This window comes from Rhinolophus sinicus, chromosome 6, assembly GCF_057876585.1.
Source record: "Rhinolophus sinicus isolate RSI-liver-muscle chromosome 6, RSI-T2T, whole genome shotgun sequence".
In the NCBI taxonomy this organism is placed as follows: Eukaryota; Metazoa; Chordata; class Mammalia; order Chiroptera; family Rhinolophidae; genus Rhinolophus; species Rhinolophus sinicus.
In genome coordinates, this window is record NC_142506.1 from 27,843,141 (window position 1) to 27,861,736 (window position 18,596).

The 18,596-nt window shown below is 36.8% G+C and overlaps 1 protein-coding gene and 1 pseudogene across 49 annotated transcripts in view; one reads left to right on the plus strand and one right to left on the minus strand.

The window, feature by feature from the left end:
* RIMS2 (regulating synaptic membrane exocytosis 2) overlaps window positions 1-18,596 on the minus strand; it is a 594,048-nt gene that overhangs the window by 338,129 nt on the left and 237,323 nt on the right. The gene's annotated exons all lie outside the window — the stretch shown is intronic.
* On the plus strand, window positions 11,836-12,293 carry LOC148757843 (large ribosomal subunit protein uL23 pseudogene; annotated as a pseudogene).

Here is an 18,596-nt window from a genome sequence, read left to right on the forward strand (position 1 = left end):
CCAGGCTATCAATTCACTTAACACTATTACGTCAATGCCTCCTCTGCAGTTCATATCCACTTACAATCAGCTGAAGAAGAAAGAAAAAGGCTGAGCTTAGATAATGAATGGGCCAGCTCAGTATGTGAGTGTAAGCTAAAAATGCAGCACTGTTGGTGCTCAGTTCCATTCAAGGTTGGCCCTGAAAAGCAGTGATGAGGGGAAATCCTCTCAACAGGTACAGCGTCAGGGAAATCATCTGGTTATCCACTTTGTATGAAGAAAGAAAACAAAAACAAAACCATATGGACTCATGAATAGTGGTGAATAGTATAGCTGATTGATCAAGGGCCAAAAAAAAAGGGCAAGATTGGGAGATCAGGGACAAGGAGTTCCAATAAAGAGACATGGGAACGGACCTATCAGAGAGGGATGAAGGTTTGTGGACCTTTGTATTGAATATTGTGTATACCAGAGAACATCTGCTGCAAAAGAAGCATTAAATAACCAAGTAGACCAATAGATTTGTCATGAGATGTCAGCCGGCCTGTGTCTTCCCCAACCCCACCCACCTGCATAAATGAAATAAAGCCACGGTGGCAGGTACGTAAGGTGTGCGCGTGCACACCTACATATTCTACTCTCTCTGTGACTGATAAAGCTACTGCTCCTGATGAATGTCTGACCTGTCAACCAGATTCTCCCCAGTATGACTCCATCCTTCAAAGAGACCAACTGAACATTTGATAATAAGTTGGCTACATTGAACACCTTCCACCCTGTAAGGGCTAGTAACTCATTCAAACAGGCATAGGTAGACATGCAGGTATTGGTTTGTCTTTCCTGCCCAAAGGGCCTCAGCACGTATCACTACATATGCACTCATAGAGCGCCTGCTTTATCTAATGGGATACCACATAACAGACCAGATCAAGCAAAGGACATGTCTACTTTGTAGTGGTAATGCAGTGAGGACATCAATCATGGGATCCACTGATTCTACCACAAACTGTGGCGTCTAGAACCTTTCAGCCCAATAGAGCAGAATGTCCTGTTAAACAGGAAGCTGAGACACCAGCTTGTAATGGACACCCTGCAAGAAAGGAACATTATCTTTTAGGATACAGTATACTCCTTAAATCACTGGCTATCATATGTTGCTGTGCTCCCAATAGGTAGAATACACAGGCCAGGAATAAGAAGTAAGAGTGGCTCACTAACCATTACGCCAGTTATCCACTTGGGAAATTTATATCATACTGATGCTTCAGGCTCTATGGGTCTAGAGATCTTGGCGCCCAAAGTAGGGAATGCTTCATCAGGGACACATAACTAAGCTATGGCTACTGCCTAGTCACTTTGTGCTTCTTGTGCCAGGAAAAAATAACCATACGGGCAGGGGGAATTGACCCTGATCATTGTGAGGGGGAAAGATGGCTACCACAAAATGGGGCAGGAGCATACGTCTGATGTTCAAGTTATCCACTGGAGTGTTTCTTGTTATTCGCAAGTCATGTTGCCACTGTAAACGGGAAACCATCATAAGGACATGATGACAAGGGGCTAAGACTGCAGGGATGAGGGTCAGAGTCTGTCTACCAGGCAAGTCATTAGTCTAACAGAAGTGGGGGCAAAAGGGGTTGACAAGCATCGATTACGGGTCAACTGCAGTGGTAAGGGGCAAAGTCCTCCTCATAAAAGTTTTATAAAAACTACGAACATGGAATTCTGGAGGACGTGCCTGAGTGGAGTTAACTTAATTGTCAGAAGCAATTGGCTCCAAATGATTCAAAGGATACACTAAAGTATACATTGTTGATGGTCTGCCCATATACCCTTTATCAGACCAGTGCACCCACCCTCCAGCTGCTGTGGGTGTTGGCTGGTAACTGTTCAAACAGCTACCCTTGTTTGCCAAAGATGTGCCCTCAGGGGATGACAGCCATCTCACCCAGGAGGTGACCCTCATCTCAAGGACAGCTCTTAACCAATGAGTGACTGAGATAGGAGTATATACATAGATAGGAGGAACAACTCTGAGGAATGATTCATGCTCAAGAGTCCCTCAACCCCACGGCTAGATGTAACCTGAGGCCACATCCTTGAATAGCTCTTCCCTGTCCTGCTTCACTCATTCCCTTATTGTTTGTTTGTTTGTTTGTTTGTTTGTTTGTTTGCTTTTCCTGAAGAGCACTAACTCAATAAGCACATATCCCTAAATTCTTGTCAGGCTCTGTTTCTAAGCAACTTGCATTAAGATACTCCTCTTTTTCTTTTTCTAATTCTCAATTTAAATTCTAATAAACTAGACTTTTCCAGTGTAAGGCAGCAAGAAGAAAGTAGACTTCAAAAATTAATATTAATTAAAGACCAAGATTCTGACTTCCAGTCCTCAGGCCCCAGATTCCTACAAACTTTAAAAGGAAGTGAGAGACTCGATCATCTTCAACATTTCAATTAGGGCAAATGAGACCAAAGGTCTAGTTTAAGGGTTCCTTTGAACATATTCGTAAGTTTTCCTCATAGTGTGTTGACATGTCACAGTATAAGTTCTCCAAGGAGAGAAGCCCTGACTATCTTTTCCACCAACTTCCTCATCAATGCCTATAAAACACTTGGCAAATTGTAGGTACTTCACACATATTAATTGAAAGAATAAAAAGTACTTGATAGCTGCCTTTGTTTAAAATAGATGCTTTTTCACTTATCACAGGAAGAAAATTACACATTCGGTGTCCTAGAAAAGAATTTAGCAAAATGTAATTATCTACATGAGGCTGATGTTTCCAGATTAAAATTAAAAGGTATAACTAAGTTTTTCTAAGGTTGTTCAAGTCTCAATGAAGGCAAAACAAACAAACAAACAAACAAACAAACAAAACACAGAGAAAACGGATCTAAATAAAAAAGATTGTGAAAGAAAAAAGCCAGGTAACATTTCAAACAGTGTATAAGACAACAAATTAGGAAAAACTGGAAAAGGAGCAAAGCATAAATGATAAACTAACAGAGAGAAAGCATGAAAAACATAAAAACTTTGAAGTGAAGTGCAGGTAACATTTATGTCACTTGATTTGATTAAATCCCTCTGTTACCCTTGCTATAATGGAACCATATTTGGGACTCAGGGCTGTCTCAATGTATTAGGTTGGTGCAAAAGTAATTGCAGTTTAAAAGATTAAAAATAATTGTAAAAACCTCAATTACTTTTGCACCAACCTAATAGTTGACAGTAGGAAACTATTATCAAACATCCTTGTAAAGGGAATTCCTCTCTGACTATGATCCTGCTTGCTCTTTCTCGCATTTTTGTTTTATTCTCCAGTCTGTATCTTCGGATGCACATTATCTACCTACTCCTCTCTCCCTTACCTAACCATTATGTTTCCTTCTGGCCAGCCTTATTCCACTAATATCAACATCCTGACATAAGAGTGCCTGCCATAGTGGAAATGTCTGAATCAGGAATAGGGCTCTAATCCAATCTAACTGGTGTCTTCATAAGAAGAAAGGTTAAATTGCCAACCTCCAGAAATGTGAGAAAAGAAATGTCTATGGTGTAAACCATCCAGTGTGCGGTACTTTGTTATAGCAGACCTACCAAACTAATACAAATGAGTAAATATTTTTTAAAGTATTTTTAATACTTATATAACAATCAATGAAATTTAAAATAGGACAATATGAAAGCAACCAATGCCAATTTTGGAAAGCAATTTCATGTGTTCATTGTGGAAATATAATTAGTCTAACTTTTTAGGAAAGCAACTTGACAGTAGGGTTTCCGGATGGAATTCCCGCCTGATCTCGGGAATTTTTTTGGCTTTTCCGTTCCCGAATCCCGAGAAAAGATGGTCGAGAAATCAGGAAAATCGGCTCCTTGAACCCAGGTGGTTGGTAATATCGGCTGTCACTTTGTGGAAACGATTCATCATGGAGAACAGAAAACCGTTTATATCTCAGGATTCAGGAACGCAAAAAAAATTCCTGAGAATGGGCGGGAATTCTTGCCCAGAAACCCTACTTGACAATAATATGAGTCTTAAAAAAAGATAGCTTTTGACCTAGTAATTGGATTTCAGGAACTCTTGCAGAGTGAAATCCTGAATAGAAATAACGGTGTAGTTAATAATAATAATTAGTATAATTAATTAATGTTTATTATTTGTCAGGCCATGTTCTCAATGCTTTACATATTTTAGCTCATTTAATTTTCATAAAACTCATTGTCACATTATTTATTTTTTTAGTTATATTTAAAATTATAAAACCCAAAGCATTTGCTGTTACTATTTTGGTATATTTTCTTCAATTCTTTTTTCTATGCATTTTTGTAATGCGGGGTCTCAGCTCTTGCTCCCGCACAACAACACAGGATATGATGAGGCCAAAAAGGAATATCCACAGAGCCATAGACAGGCGGGTCATACCACTATACTCTCCTGGCGGCTGGGTTGGAGACACAGAAAGCAGGAGCCACATGATCCACAATCCGCAGTCCGCTTCTTTGCCAACCAACCAACCCACCCCACTTGCTAGCTGCAACCTGCTCTTGCTAACCGCAATCTGCCATCTTCTTCTCTGCCAACCAAAGAACCTGCCGGCATAGCCACGGCAGTTATATTAGTGGCTAATGGCTCACTGGTTACAGCTGATGGCCACCCAGCCACAGCGGGATGGCCATCTGATTACAGCTGATGGCCATCTAATAACCAAGTCAGCACCTTTCCACATGAGGCCGAGAGCCTGGAAACTGCTCTCTGGGACGCTGTCCCCACAATTTTTTTCATACTTGTAAAACAAAAGCCAAAACCACATCTCTGTTATCTTTTCACTTGACATGCTGAAGTCAAAAAGCATTCTATTATCAAATCACTGAAAATATAATGAAAGTCAGTAGAAAACTAGGATTTTGCTTTATGTGCAAGATTTTATGAACCCACATGTGGAGACAGAGCCAGGAGTGCAGTTTCCAGGCTCTCGGCCTCACGTGGAAAGGTGCTGGCTCAGGTAGTAAATGGCCATCAACTGTGATTGTATGGCCATCAGCTGTGGCTAGTTGGCCATCAGCTGTAACCAGTGAGTCATTGGCCACTAATGTAACTGCCGTGGCTATGCTAGCAGCAAATGGGAGCTAGCAAGAAGATGGTGGCTGAGCTAGCAAGAACAGATTGCAGTTAGCATGGTGGACTGCAGCTAGCAAGTGAGGTAGGTTGGCAGAGAAGTGGAAGGCAGGTTGCGGATAGTGTGATTCCAGCTTCCTGTGTCTCCAATCCAGCCGCCAGCGAGAATATAGTGGTATGACTCCCCTATCTATGGCTCCGTGGGTGTTCCTTTTTGGCCTCACCATGTCCTGCGTTCTTATGTGGGGAGTGGGAGCTGAAACCCCGCATGACACCGTGCATGATACCACATAAAATGAAATGCAGCTCTATTTCTTTGAATACCCTAATCTCATACATTTTGGGGCTTTGTTTTTATTTATTTTTCACTTCAATTATAGCTACACCAGAAGTAATGTTAGTATCATATAAGACATAAAGCTCTTTCTTAATGCCAATCCTCAAATGTCTACAGATGTATAATCAAGTGTCATCACAGATGGGATTCAAACAAATTTGGTGAAAAGTTTTGTGAGAACTTTAAACAGATGCTAGGAGAATTCTGAAGTATCTGAACCATATGTAAGATTTGATGGGGAAGATGTCTGGCTGATTGGGTTAACGAGTCTCACCTGCATTTCTGTGGCTGGAGGCAATGAGATAAAGCCCCACCAGGATGTGAGGACTGAAAATGTACTCTGATTCATTTGCTCACATCTTGATGCCGATAACAGCGATTTACACCAAGAGAGAAAATTGTCAAGTCTAGTTTTCTCATTGTTTAACAATAAACATACAAATGAAAGAGATAATTCATAAAGTAACATCGTGCATGAGAGAGAAAAATTAAAGAAATGTATTCTTCTGAGCTAGTAAGGAAAAAGGCAACAATTTCAGATGTGGAAACAAGTTTTAGAGATTTAGCATTTATTGTTTCTGGAGATAAAAATCAAGAAGAGATAAAGATGTGTACAGGGGAGGGAGCAATTGTGATAACCAATTAATTGAAAATAAATAAAATAATTCCTAAGCAACAGAATTAGGGACCTAGATGGGCCCAGATACCCTAATTTAATATCACTAGTTTTTTCTCAGCCATCTGGAAACTTTATCCATAAAAATATTAGAACCTGTGTTCTTTAAGTCCTGTACACCTGCTACGCCTGCCCGTTTCAAAGGTCTTCCTTCACTGATTTAAAGAGGTTTTATACCAAGGGAAAAAAGGAGAGAGAGAATGAAAGAAAGAAAGGAGAGAGGAAGATGAAAAAAGGAGAAGGAAGAAGAAGATGGGGAGGAGGAAGGGAGTGAAGGAAGAAAAACTTGTGGTCTGAGTGTACTCACTTAACATCCATTTATTTTGTAATTGATTTTGTCAAATTAACCAGTGCACCTTCTAGTAGCAGCTATGATTCAAATTGTCCAACTTTTCAAATGAATGTTTTGCTCTTGAATCATTTCATTCCCACTTATGAATTCACTGAATTGTCGTTGCCTATAAAACATGTTGGAAAACACTTTGGCATTATCTCTTTAAACTGAACATATGAATAAAATACATTAAAAAAAAAAAACTCCTACATACGTACAATAGGAGTCATATACAAGAACATTCATGATAGCAAAAAATTAGAAACAATCCAAATGCCCATTGGTGGGAGAGAGGATTCAAAACAGTGATATAATCATATTATGGAAAATCATATAGCAGTCAAAATATATGGACTAAAATTAAGTGGAAAAACACACAGTAGTACCTTTCCATAAAGAATCAAACAACTAATGCTTTTTAGGAATATATATCCTATATGAAAAAGGAAAGCAAAGGAATGATGACAGTGGGGTTCAATGTAATAATTGCCGCAAACTGGAGAAGTCAGGGATCTGGGATGAGCTAAAGAAACGGTTAGATGTAAATTATTGCTAAGGTTCCAGCTCTTGTTTGGGATGGTAGGTACATGGGTGCTTATTAAATTATTATTAAATAATTCACAGTTTCCTGAGTAGCTAGTATAAGGTTTTTCCCTTCTTGCCATAAAGAACTATAAAACCGGTTAGAAGAGATGAAACAATCACTTTAAGGCATTGGACATGGCACAAGGTTAAGGATCTTAAAATAGGAGATGCATATAAGGTAAGCTTCACACTAGCTTTCTTTCTGGAAACAATTTCGCAACCATAGCATGAGGAACTGGAGCCCAGGCAGAGAGCAGAGCACTTACTGAGCATAAGAAACAGTCAGCAACTAAAAACAGAGATTAGAATTCAGGCTTACTAATGCAGTAGGACTTGCAATGCTAGACTAGAGAGAAGAGAGCTAAGAGAATAAATTCCAGAAAGAGACATAGAGTTTTTACTCAGGTTCCTGTCCAAATCTTAAGCTGTACAAATATGCAAGCTTTCTGGAGCCTGGTAGACTGTACCTGCTGAGGCCTGAGAGATAAAGAGAAATTTCAGAACTCATATAATATTATGAAATTCTCTGATTAATCAGGCTTGGAGACATATTTGTGAAATTCCCAAGGCATTCAGTTGAGATCCAAGAAAAGTCACGCATTAAAAGTAAGACACCATACCCTAGGAGTAAGGGCTGTTCCTTATGACAAAAGGAAAAAGAGTACTATCCAAACAAAGCCTAAAACCAAACTTTGATGAGATCAAGGCGAGTCTCCTTGATATAACTAAAGGACATGACTTTTTAAAAAACATTCTTTAGATGAAAACATAATGTAGAATCTCTACAATGCATCATTTACAAAGTTCAGTATACAATGAAGTATTAAAAGACATGCAAAGAGGCAAGAAAGTGAACCTATAATCAAAAGAACAAAAAGTCAACAGAAAGAGTTGTATAGATGACCAGAATGTTGCAATTAGCAGACAAAAACATCAAAATAACTACAACGAATATGTCAAAGAATAGTGGAGATGTGGATATAGTAGGGAAACAGAGAGGGAATTTCAACAGTTAATGGAAGCTTGAAAAAAAACTCCTGTCGATTTTAGAACTGAAACATGATACAAAAGAAGTACAGAATACACTACACATGCTTAACAGTAGAATGGAATAAAAACCCCAAAGAATGAATTCAAAACAGATTATTAGACAAACTGATCATAGGAAGAGAAAAAAATGAAGAAAAACCAGAGCATGTGAGATTGGTGGGGTAATATCAAATAGTCAAACATATATGTACTGGAGTCATAGAGGGAAACGGGAAACAGATGGAGCAGAGGAAATATGTAAAGAGATAATGACCAACAGTTTTTAATATTGATGACTGATACCAAGTCATAAATCCAAGCAGCTCACTGAACCACAATGAAAATAAACATAAACACACCTAAATACTTCAAATTCAAACTGCTGAAAACAAAAGAAATGTGTTAAAAGCAATCAGAGAAAAAGAACACAATACTTATACAAGAAAAATAATAAAAATTATAGCTGACTTCTTTCCATAAACAATGGAGGCAAGAAGACAACTGAATGACCTTTCTTAAGTGCTGAAAGAAAAACAGAAAGTTCATCTAAATTTATATGTAATCTGTAATCAAAAGCCCTTCCAAAAAGTTAAGGCAAAAATAAATATGCTTTTAACCTACAAAGGCTGAAGAGTTCAAATCAATTGGTGACTACTTGCCCAAAAGAGATTTCATCTTTAGCCTACTCATTCTCATCACAAACATCATCAAATTTCCTTTAAGAATTCCTTGTGCAAATTATCTTTGAAATAGGTGCCCATCCAACTAAAAGGTGAAAAATAAATATGACTTTTGTCTCTTCACTGTATCTGATTAGACATTTTTCTCTTATAGTTAGAGCAGTCACATCAATTTTGTGTTTTCTGTGAAGAAAGCCTGTGTACATATTGCTCATATGTTACTGTTAACAATATTCATTAGAATATGGATGAAGTAAGAAAACATATTTAAAAGTTATGTATTCTCTATATATTCTGATGATACAATAATTTAATTAGGACATGAAGTTCCAAACAGCCACTGGACAACTGCTTATCTGATGGTATTTGGAAAAGCACAATAAATTACACAGAATGATGTTAAGGTTACAAAAGAAGCTACAGATATAATTTCTGCCTGAACAGAGTTTAACAAATACAATTTAAAATATTAAAACACAGATTCCTCTTTTGATAATGGCCAAGCAGCTCCCATCAAACTAACCCTCCCAAAGATAGTAAGTTCTAGACAAAATATGAACAAACAACGATTTGAAGGCCTTAGAAAGTAACAAAAAGAAGAAAGACAATGTGGTGCAATTGACATTTGGAAGAAGGGAATGACACTGGGTGAGATTCCCACTTTGTGACTTTTAGTCGAATCCAATCAATTCTTGGAGGCTAAATCGTTAGAGTCTTACTAGCTTGAAAAACCAGAGGAAATATTCTGAGCAAATACAGAAGATGGAAAGTGAGGGAATGACAAAAAAAAAAAAAAAAAAAATACAGAAAGGAAAAGTTAAGTTTTGTGTATAATAAACAATGCCCAAATCTCATGTATGCCAAGGAAGACTTCAAGCAGCTCAGCTAAAATTAAAATAATTTCACTAAAATTCCCCTGCTGTACCTCAGGGGAAATAGACTCTGTAGCTCAAGCTCAACCAAGTTAACCTCATGCTTTAAAAATAATCATCACTCTTCAGAGTGTCTATCAGGTATTATTAACAATGTTCAAAATATAATTACAAGTTACTTGCTACATCAAGAAATAAGAAAACATGATTCAAACTCAAGGAAAAAAACAATCATTGGAGACTGACTGAGAGATAACTTGGATATTAAAATTAGCAGAAAAGTATTTTGAAGCTATAATAATAACTATTTTAAAGGAAGTAAAGATAATATGCTCATATTGAGTGAAAGATAGGGAATCCCAATGGAGAAATCATGACTATAAAAAATAGCCAAATGAAAATTTTAGAACAAAAATTAAAATATCTGAAATAAAAAATTCACTAGCTAATATTTCCATCTGATAGCAGATTACGAAAGAATCATGAACTTGAAAATTACAAAATCAGAATAACCAAAAAACTGAAAAAGACACAAGAATTTGGGGGTAATTTATAAAAGGCCTAAAATACAAATAATTGGGGAATCAAGGAAAAAAGAGAAAAAGGAGATAGGACAAAATGTTAGAACAATGGACAAAAAATATATCAATTTAGGTAAAAGATAAATTTATAAACTTAAGAAACACAGCAAACCTAAAGAAGATAAACACAATAAAAACCACATATAGGCATACCTCAGTAAAACTGCAACAAACAAAAGATAAAGAGAAACTTTTGAAGGCAATCTGAGAAAAGCAATACATTAAATACAAAAAACAATGATTTAAAGTGCCACTGACTTGTCATCAGAAACTTCTTACTTCTCATCAGAAACTATGACACCTTCCTTATACTGCAAAAATTAAAAAACAACAAAAAAGACTGTCAACACAGAATTCTATATCCAACAAAAATATTCAAAAAGAATGAAGACAAAGACTTTTTTTAATAAAAGTAAACGAACAAGTGAATATCTGTACTTCAAGAAATGCTAAAAGAAGTTCTTCAGGCTGAAGAAAATTTGTCAAATAAAAAGTTGACTCTTCAGGAAGAAAAACAATTAAAATTGTAAGAAAGAAAATAATTAGCATGAGAACATTAATCAGTGAAATAATAGACAAACAATAGAGAAAATCTACAATGCTAAAAGAAAAAATATGATAAATTCCTAGGTAAACTGACTAAGTAAACAAAAGAAAGATCACAAATTACAAAATACCAACATCAGAAATAAAAGAAAGATCGTCACTACTGATAAAAATGAACCGGGACTTTAAGGTAACTGATCAGGCTGGGAGGTCTATGGGAGGAGCTGAGCTCATGGAAGTTCATGAGCCCACCTAGTTAAACTCTATAGTCCTAACATCCTTTTCATAAAACTATGGTCTCACTTCATGTCTCCTGCTTTAAATACCCTCCGTCATAGCACACAAGCCAGACTGTGTGCTGGGTTGCAGCCTTTTTTCTTTTTTCCCCCCATTTCCTGAATAAATCCTTTTGGTGACGGACTACCTAGTTGATATTATTGTTCAGTTGACACTATAGATTTTATAGACATTAAAAGGATAATAAAGGAAAATTATGAAATTCATAATAAATTAACCAATTTAAATAAAATGCCAATTTCTTGAAAACACAACTTACCATAAGTAACAAAAGTTAAAAAAAAATCTAAATAGCCCTATTTATCTAAAAGAAATTAAGTTCCTTATCAGAATTATCACACAAAGATAATTTCACGTCCATGTGGTTTCACTGGTGAATTCTACCACATATTTAAAAATAAAATAAAATAACACCAATCTTCCAACAACTGTTAACAAAATAAAGGACAGGTTAAAAAAAAAAAAAAATCCCAAGCTCCTTTCATGAAGTCAGAAAAACCCTAATGCTACACCTCTCAATGACATTTCAATAAAAGAAAACAATAGCTTTCATGAACATATCAAAATCGTAGAAAATCTAAACCAACAGTATATAAAATGAAAAATATCCCATGACCAAAGGAGATTTAACCCAGATGCAAAATTGGTTTAATATTTAAAATTCAACTAATTAACAATATTAACAGAATAAGGAGAAAGGATCATGATATTCCAATAATGCAGAAAAGCATTTCACAAAATGCAAACTCATTCATCATTTTTAAAAAAACTATCAATACACTGCCTTTTCACAAAGATGGCACCAAAAGTGAAGAAGGAAGTCCCTGCCTCTCACAAAGCCAAAGCCAAAGCCAGAGCAAAGTCTTTGAAGGCAAATAAAGCACTGCTGAAAGGCATCCATAGCCACAAAACAAAAGATCCGCACGTCACCCACCTTCTGAAGGCCCAAGACACTGCGGCTCCGAAGGCAGCCCAAATATCCTCAAAAGAGCATCCCCAGGAAAAACAAGCTTGACCATTACGCCATCATCAAATTCCCCCTAACTACCAAGTCAGCCATGAAGAAGATAAGAGACAACAACACACTTGTGTTCATTGTGGATGTCAAGGCCAACAAGCACCAGATCAAACAGGCTGTGAAGAAGCTCCGTGACACTGATGTGGCCAAGGTCAACATCCTGATCAGGCCTGATGGAGAGAAGAAGGGCTGACTATGGTGCTTTGGATGTTGTCAACAAAATTGGGATCATCTAAACTTAGTCCAGCTGGCTAATTCTAAATATGAAATTTTGTCATTGTAAAAAAATATATATAGAGACTGTAAATATACTAATGAACTTTCACAACTTCTGTTTAACATTGTACTATTACTCCTAAACATTATAATAAAAAGAAAAAATAAATAAAAAGCATCAATATTGGGAAAAAAGTAAAACTGTCTCTATTTGCAAATATCATGATTATTTATTCAGGACATAACAAATCTACAAGACAACTACTACAACTAATAAGTAAATTTGGCAATGTCAAAATATATAAGAATATCAAAAATAAATTATGTACTTGCATACTAGCAGAAAACTAGAAACTGAAATTTAAAACCTAATTCATTGTAAAGGAACAAAAAAAGGAAGAAAAGAAAAATAATTCAATATATAATAAGATAAAAAATTTTAAATATTTATGAAAAAAATTAACAAGAGGACTTCTACCCTTAAAACTACAAAATAGCTTCCAGTCAAGATGGCTGAATAGGTAAATGCTGTGCTTCCCTTGTCTCATGACCACATCAAAATTACAACTAAGCTACAGAAAAATCATCAGTGAGAATCACCTGAAGTCCATCTGAACAGAAGTCCTATAACTAAGGATATACAGAAGAACGCACGTAGGGACTGGTAAAAGGGGTGGAGATGCAGAATGGGATGGGCCCACACCCACACGCAGTGGTTAAAAATCAGGAGGGATATCTTGGCTGCAGAGGGATATCTTGAGGAGCAAGGGGTCCCAGCCCCACTCCAGGCTCCCCAGCTTAGTGCTCTAATGCCAGGAAGAGAGGTTTCCATAACTTCTGGCTGTGAAAGCCAGTGGAGATTGTGGCTGAGTGAGACTGAGGGCTGCTGAAGGCCCAGGCATTCCTCTTAAAGGGTCCATGCACAAACTTACTCTCTGGCTGATTCATTTGCTCTGAGCTCTAGCACTGGGGCAGCAGCTCAAAAGGCATGAAGGACAGACAGGGAGGAACTGAACTGTCTGACTTCAAAGTGAGGGCTGGAGGGGCAGCTTTCCTTCCAAACAGAAGAGCTGGCAGGCACCATTGCTTCTTTTTTGAGCCCTCCCAATTCCCAAAGTCCATATGAAGGCTGTCACCATATTTGAAACTCTATCAACATGGTTAACACCGTTGGCTCCACCCTGGTGATTTCCCGAAGCCCTGCCCCACCCTACTTACAGGCCTATCGAAGCCCCTTAGTGGCTTTTCATATAAAAGGCCTGCCTTAGCTCATGCTAAAGACTTTCCTGAAAATCTCTAAAAGGTTCACAAACCCCAAACAAGCAGCATTTGGCCTCCACATGCCCCATACCACTTGCTGAGCAGCCCCAAACCTGGCACTAGTGGCAGCCAACCTCAGTTCACATTTGGCCTCTCCCAGGCACCTCCAAGCCCAGTGCAAGTGGCAACCATCTGCAGATCACTTTGTAGCTCATACCAAGTGGCCCAGGACAGGATACAGGCAGTGGCTGAACTTGGCCTGTAACAGAGCCCCTCCCAAGAAGCCCCAGAACTGACACACTTGGTGGCCAGCTTCAGAATACACCAGAGCACCACCCAGCTTTCTGTGCAGATGATACACCCAAAGGGCAGACTGAGAAGGCACCAGAGCCCTGCTAAAATGCATACTGCTCCGAAGGGTCAGCCCCTACACAACAGCTCCACCGCTGTAGTCATGGCTAGTCCTCACAACCAATCAGCCTGAGGGTCAATCTCTTCCACTGACATGGAAATAGCAACCAAGTCTCAACTACAACAGGAGGGCACACACAACGCACACAAGACACACACCTGAAACACCCGGCTCAGATGACCAGGGAGACTATACCACTTGGTCCCACAGGACACTTACTACATAAGGCAACTCTACTAAACCAGGAGACATAATAGCCGTATGTAATATATAGAAACAAACACAGGGAGGCAACCAAAATGGGGAGACAAAAAAACATGTCCCAAATGAAAGAACAGAACAAAGCTCTAGAAAAAGAACTAAACAAAATGGAGGCAAGCAATCTACCAGATGCAGAGTTCAAAATATTGGTTATAAGGATACTAAGTGATCTCGGTGAGAACTTCAACAAAGAGATAGGAAACATAAAAATGGAGATAGAAAACATGAAAAACAAAAGTCAGAAATGAAGACTACAATAACTGAAATAAAGAATACATTAGATCTCCTTCCATCAGAACACACAATGGGATTTATAGATGATGTAATACAGAATTGTACACCTGAAATCTATGTAATTTTACTAACAATTGTCACCCCACTAAATTTAATAAAATAAAATTAAAAAAAAAAAAGAATACATTAGAGGGAATCAACAATAGATGAAGCAGAGGATCAAAACAGTTATTTGAATGATAAGGTAGTAGAAAATACCCAATCAGAATGGCAAAATGAAATAAGAATCCAAAAAAATGAAGATAGTTTAGGGGGCCTCTAGGACCTCAAGAGTACCAATGTTCGCATCACAGGGGTATCAGGAGGAGATGAGAGAGAGCAAAGAATTGAAAACTTGTTAGATGAAGTAATGACAGAAAACTTCCCTAACCTGGCAAAGGAAGCAGACATATATGCCCAGGAAGCACAGAGTCCCAAACAAGATGAACCCAAAGAGCCCCACATCAAGACACATCATAATTAAAATTCCAAACATTAAAGACTCAATGAGAATCTTTCACTTCATATCAAAAGACACACACAGACTGAAAGTAAAGTGGTATCCCCGCCCATGCTTATCAGTATCATAATAACCATCTAATGTACAGACCATCTATGATCTTAAGGAAACTTATGCTAATACACCATGTATCAAAGCAGCATAAGAAATACTCATTTAAAAAATATGTTGGTAAATATTTTATGCAAAAAGGATTTAGAATTAATTAAAATTGGGAAAGAAGATTCTCAATGAAAATTAGAATATTGAAGTTCTGAGTATTCCTACCATTAAAAATCATACCTATGAAACTACAATTAAAACAAAGTTTTCCAAACACATGTGAGCATTTTCTCCCATAGGTACCTATTAACAGCACATGAAATAATATTCCTCACAACAATGGCTTATACTATGTCATGAATCATACTTTAGATTGCCAGTAAACTCTCAATAAATCCTCTAAAAAATAGGGTATTTTTTAAAGATAGCAATTATAAATGCTTATAAAAATATGTATAAATGTAGGCAAGAACAAATTGAATTTTAAATCACATGTAACCCCATCTTATAGAAGTAACCATATTTAAGACTTCATGTCATTTTTGTGTGCATTATGTTTATTTTTTAAAATAATCATACTACATGTTCTTTTCTATAGCCCCCTTTGTTTATTATACATATTACAATCAAATTTCTAGTCTGTTAACTATTCTAAAACACAATGTTTAATGGCTTCATGATATTCTATTTACAAATGTACCATAATTTTTTAACAAATCTCATTAATAGGCATTTAAGTTGGTTTTAGTCTTTCACTATCGTAAATTCTGTCTTGGATACCCATATGGCTTTATTTTGGGTACATCTATAATTCCTTTTTAAGGATAAGTTTCTACTCAAACAGAGTGGATCATAGAGTATGCAAAATTCTACTGCTTCTGATTTGTAAAATGATCTCCAACCTCAGCTATATTCTCCAAGCAGCAGAACTGTGTTATGTTTGTATTTTACTATCACCTCCCTTTCCAATTTTTTGGGGGTAAAAAAAAGGAGACAAAGGCATAGTTTTAAAAGCAGCAAGAGATAAGCAGTTAGTTACTCCCAAGGGAGCTCCTATTCGACTGTCAGCTGATTTCTCAACAGAAACTTTGCAGGCCAGAAAGGATTGGCAGGAAATAGTCAAAGTGATGAAAAGCAAGGACCTAAATAGTCAAAGTGATGAAAAGCAAGGACCTAAAACCCAGCAAAGATATCACTTAGAATCGAAAGACAGATAAAGAGCTTCCCAGACAAGAAAAACCTAAAGGAGTTCATCATCACCAAACCAGTATTACAAGAAATGTTAAAGGGACTTCTAGAAGGAGAAGGAGAAGGAGAAGGGGAAGGGGAAGGGGAAGGGGAAGGGGAAGGGGAAGGGGAAGGGGAAGGGGAAGGGGAAGGGAAAGGAGGAAAAGGAGGAGGAGGAGGAGGAGGAGGAGGAGGATGAGGAGGAGGAGGAAGAGGAGGAGGAAGAGGAGGAGAAGAAGAAGAAGAAAAGACCAAAGATATGAAAAATAAAATGGCAATAACTACATATCTATCAACAATTACTTTAAATGTAAATGGATTAAATGCTCCAATCAAAAGACATAGGGTGGCTGAATGGATAAGAAACCAAGGCCTGTACATATCCTGCCCACCAGACACTCACTTCAGGTCAAAAGATACACAGACTGAAAGGAAAGGGATGGAAAAACTTATTTTATGAAAATGGAAACAAGCAAAAAAAAAAAAACAGGGTAGCAATACTTACACCAGACAAAATAGACTTTTAAACAAAGGCTATAAGAAGAGACAAAGAAGGACCCAGCAATCCCACTTCTGGGTATTTATCCAAAGAAACTCAAAACACAACTTTGAAGGGACATGGGCATCCATATGTTCATTGCAGCATTATTTATACTAGCCAAGATATGGAGGCAACCTGTGTGTCCACCAATGGAGGAATGGATAAAAAAGAGGTGGTACATATAGACAATGAAATATTACTCCGCCATAAAAAAGAATGAAATTTTGCCATCTGCAACAACATGGATGGACCTAGAGGGTACTATGCTGAGTGGAATACGTCAGACAGAGAAAGGCAATTGTCATATGTGGATACTAGAGAACAGGATAAATGAACAAACAAAACAGAAACAAGTTCATAGATACAGAGAGCATTTTGATGATTGCAAGATTGGGAGATGGGATTGGGAGGATGGGTGAAGTGGGGGAGAGGATTAAGAGGTACAAATTTGTAGTTACAGAATAGTCATAGGGATGTAGCATATAGCATGGGGAATATAATTGGTAGTATTGTAATCACTATGTATGGTGTCAGATGGGTACTGGATGTATTGAGGTGATCACTTCATAAGTTATATAAATGCCTAATCAGTGTGTTGGACACCTGAAACTAATATAATATTGTATGTCAGCTATAATTAATAAAAAATATTTGAAAAAATAAAAGTTAAATGAAAAACAATTGCAAAACATTCTTAAGTAAATTAAAGAAGACCTACATAAATGAAAAGATATACTATATAGGAAAACTCAATGTTCTTAAGAAGTTAATTCTACCCAAATCAATCTACAGAAATACAAAGTAACCCAAGACTTAATTCTAGTAACCCCTTAAATCAAAATTATAAATTGATTATAGAATATATATGAAAATGCAAAGGATCTAGAATATTCAGCCTATCTTGAAAAAGAATAAAGGTGGAGATCTTATACTACCTGACTTCAACATTACTATAAATGTTAAGATAGTAGGGTATTGCATAAAGATAGATAGATACCTCAGTGGAACTGAACAGATAGCCCAGAATTTGAACCACACTTATACCATTGTTTATTTCATTACAAAGGTGAAAAACAATCCAACAAGGAGTAGAAAGTCTTTAACTATATTCAGCAAATGGTGATGGAACACTGGATATCCATCTGGAAAAATATGAATCTTGACCCATAACTCACACCATACACAAAAAAATTAATAAGTGCTGGATTATATACCCAAAATGAAAAGTTAAAAACTCAAAGCTTCTGGAAGATAAAAAGAAGAATAGTTTCATGAATAGGGATTGGCAAACGTTTTTTACACAGCACATGGAAAACAAAAACCCTAAGTGAAAAATATTGATAAATTTAATTTCATCAAAATTAAAACTCCTGCTTATCTAAATGCATTGTCAAGAAAATAAATAGGCAATCGGATGGGTACTAGACTTATCAGGGTGATCGTTTCATAAGTTATATAAATGTCTAATCACTATGCTGTTCACCTGAAACTAATATAATACTGTATGTCAACTGAAGTTGAAAAATAAACACATAAATAAATAAACATACAAACAGGCAAGCCACTGACAGGGAGAAAATATTCACAAAGCATACATCTGACAAATGACTGATATCAAAGATGAACTTCTACAGCTCATTAATAAAAACAGAGACAACTTAATTTTTAAAAATTATTTTTGAACAGGCACTTCACAAAGGAAGATATACAAATGGCCAATGAGCATATTGAAAAGGTGCTTGACATTGTTACTCATTAGGCAAATACAAAATAATATCATAAGGAGA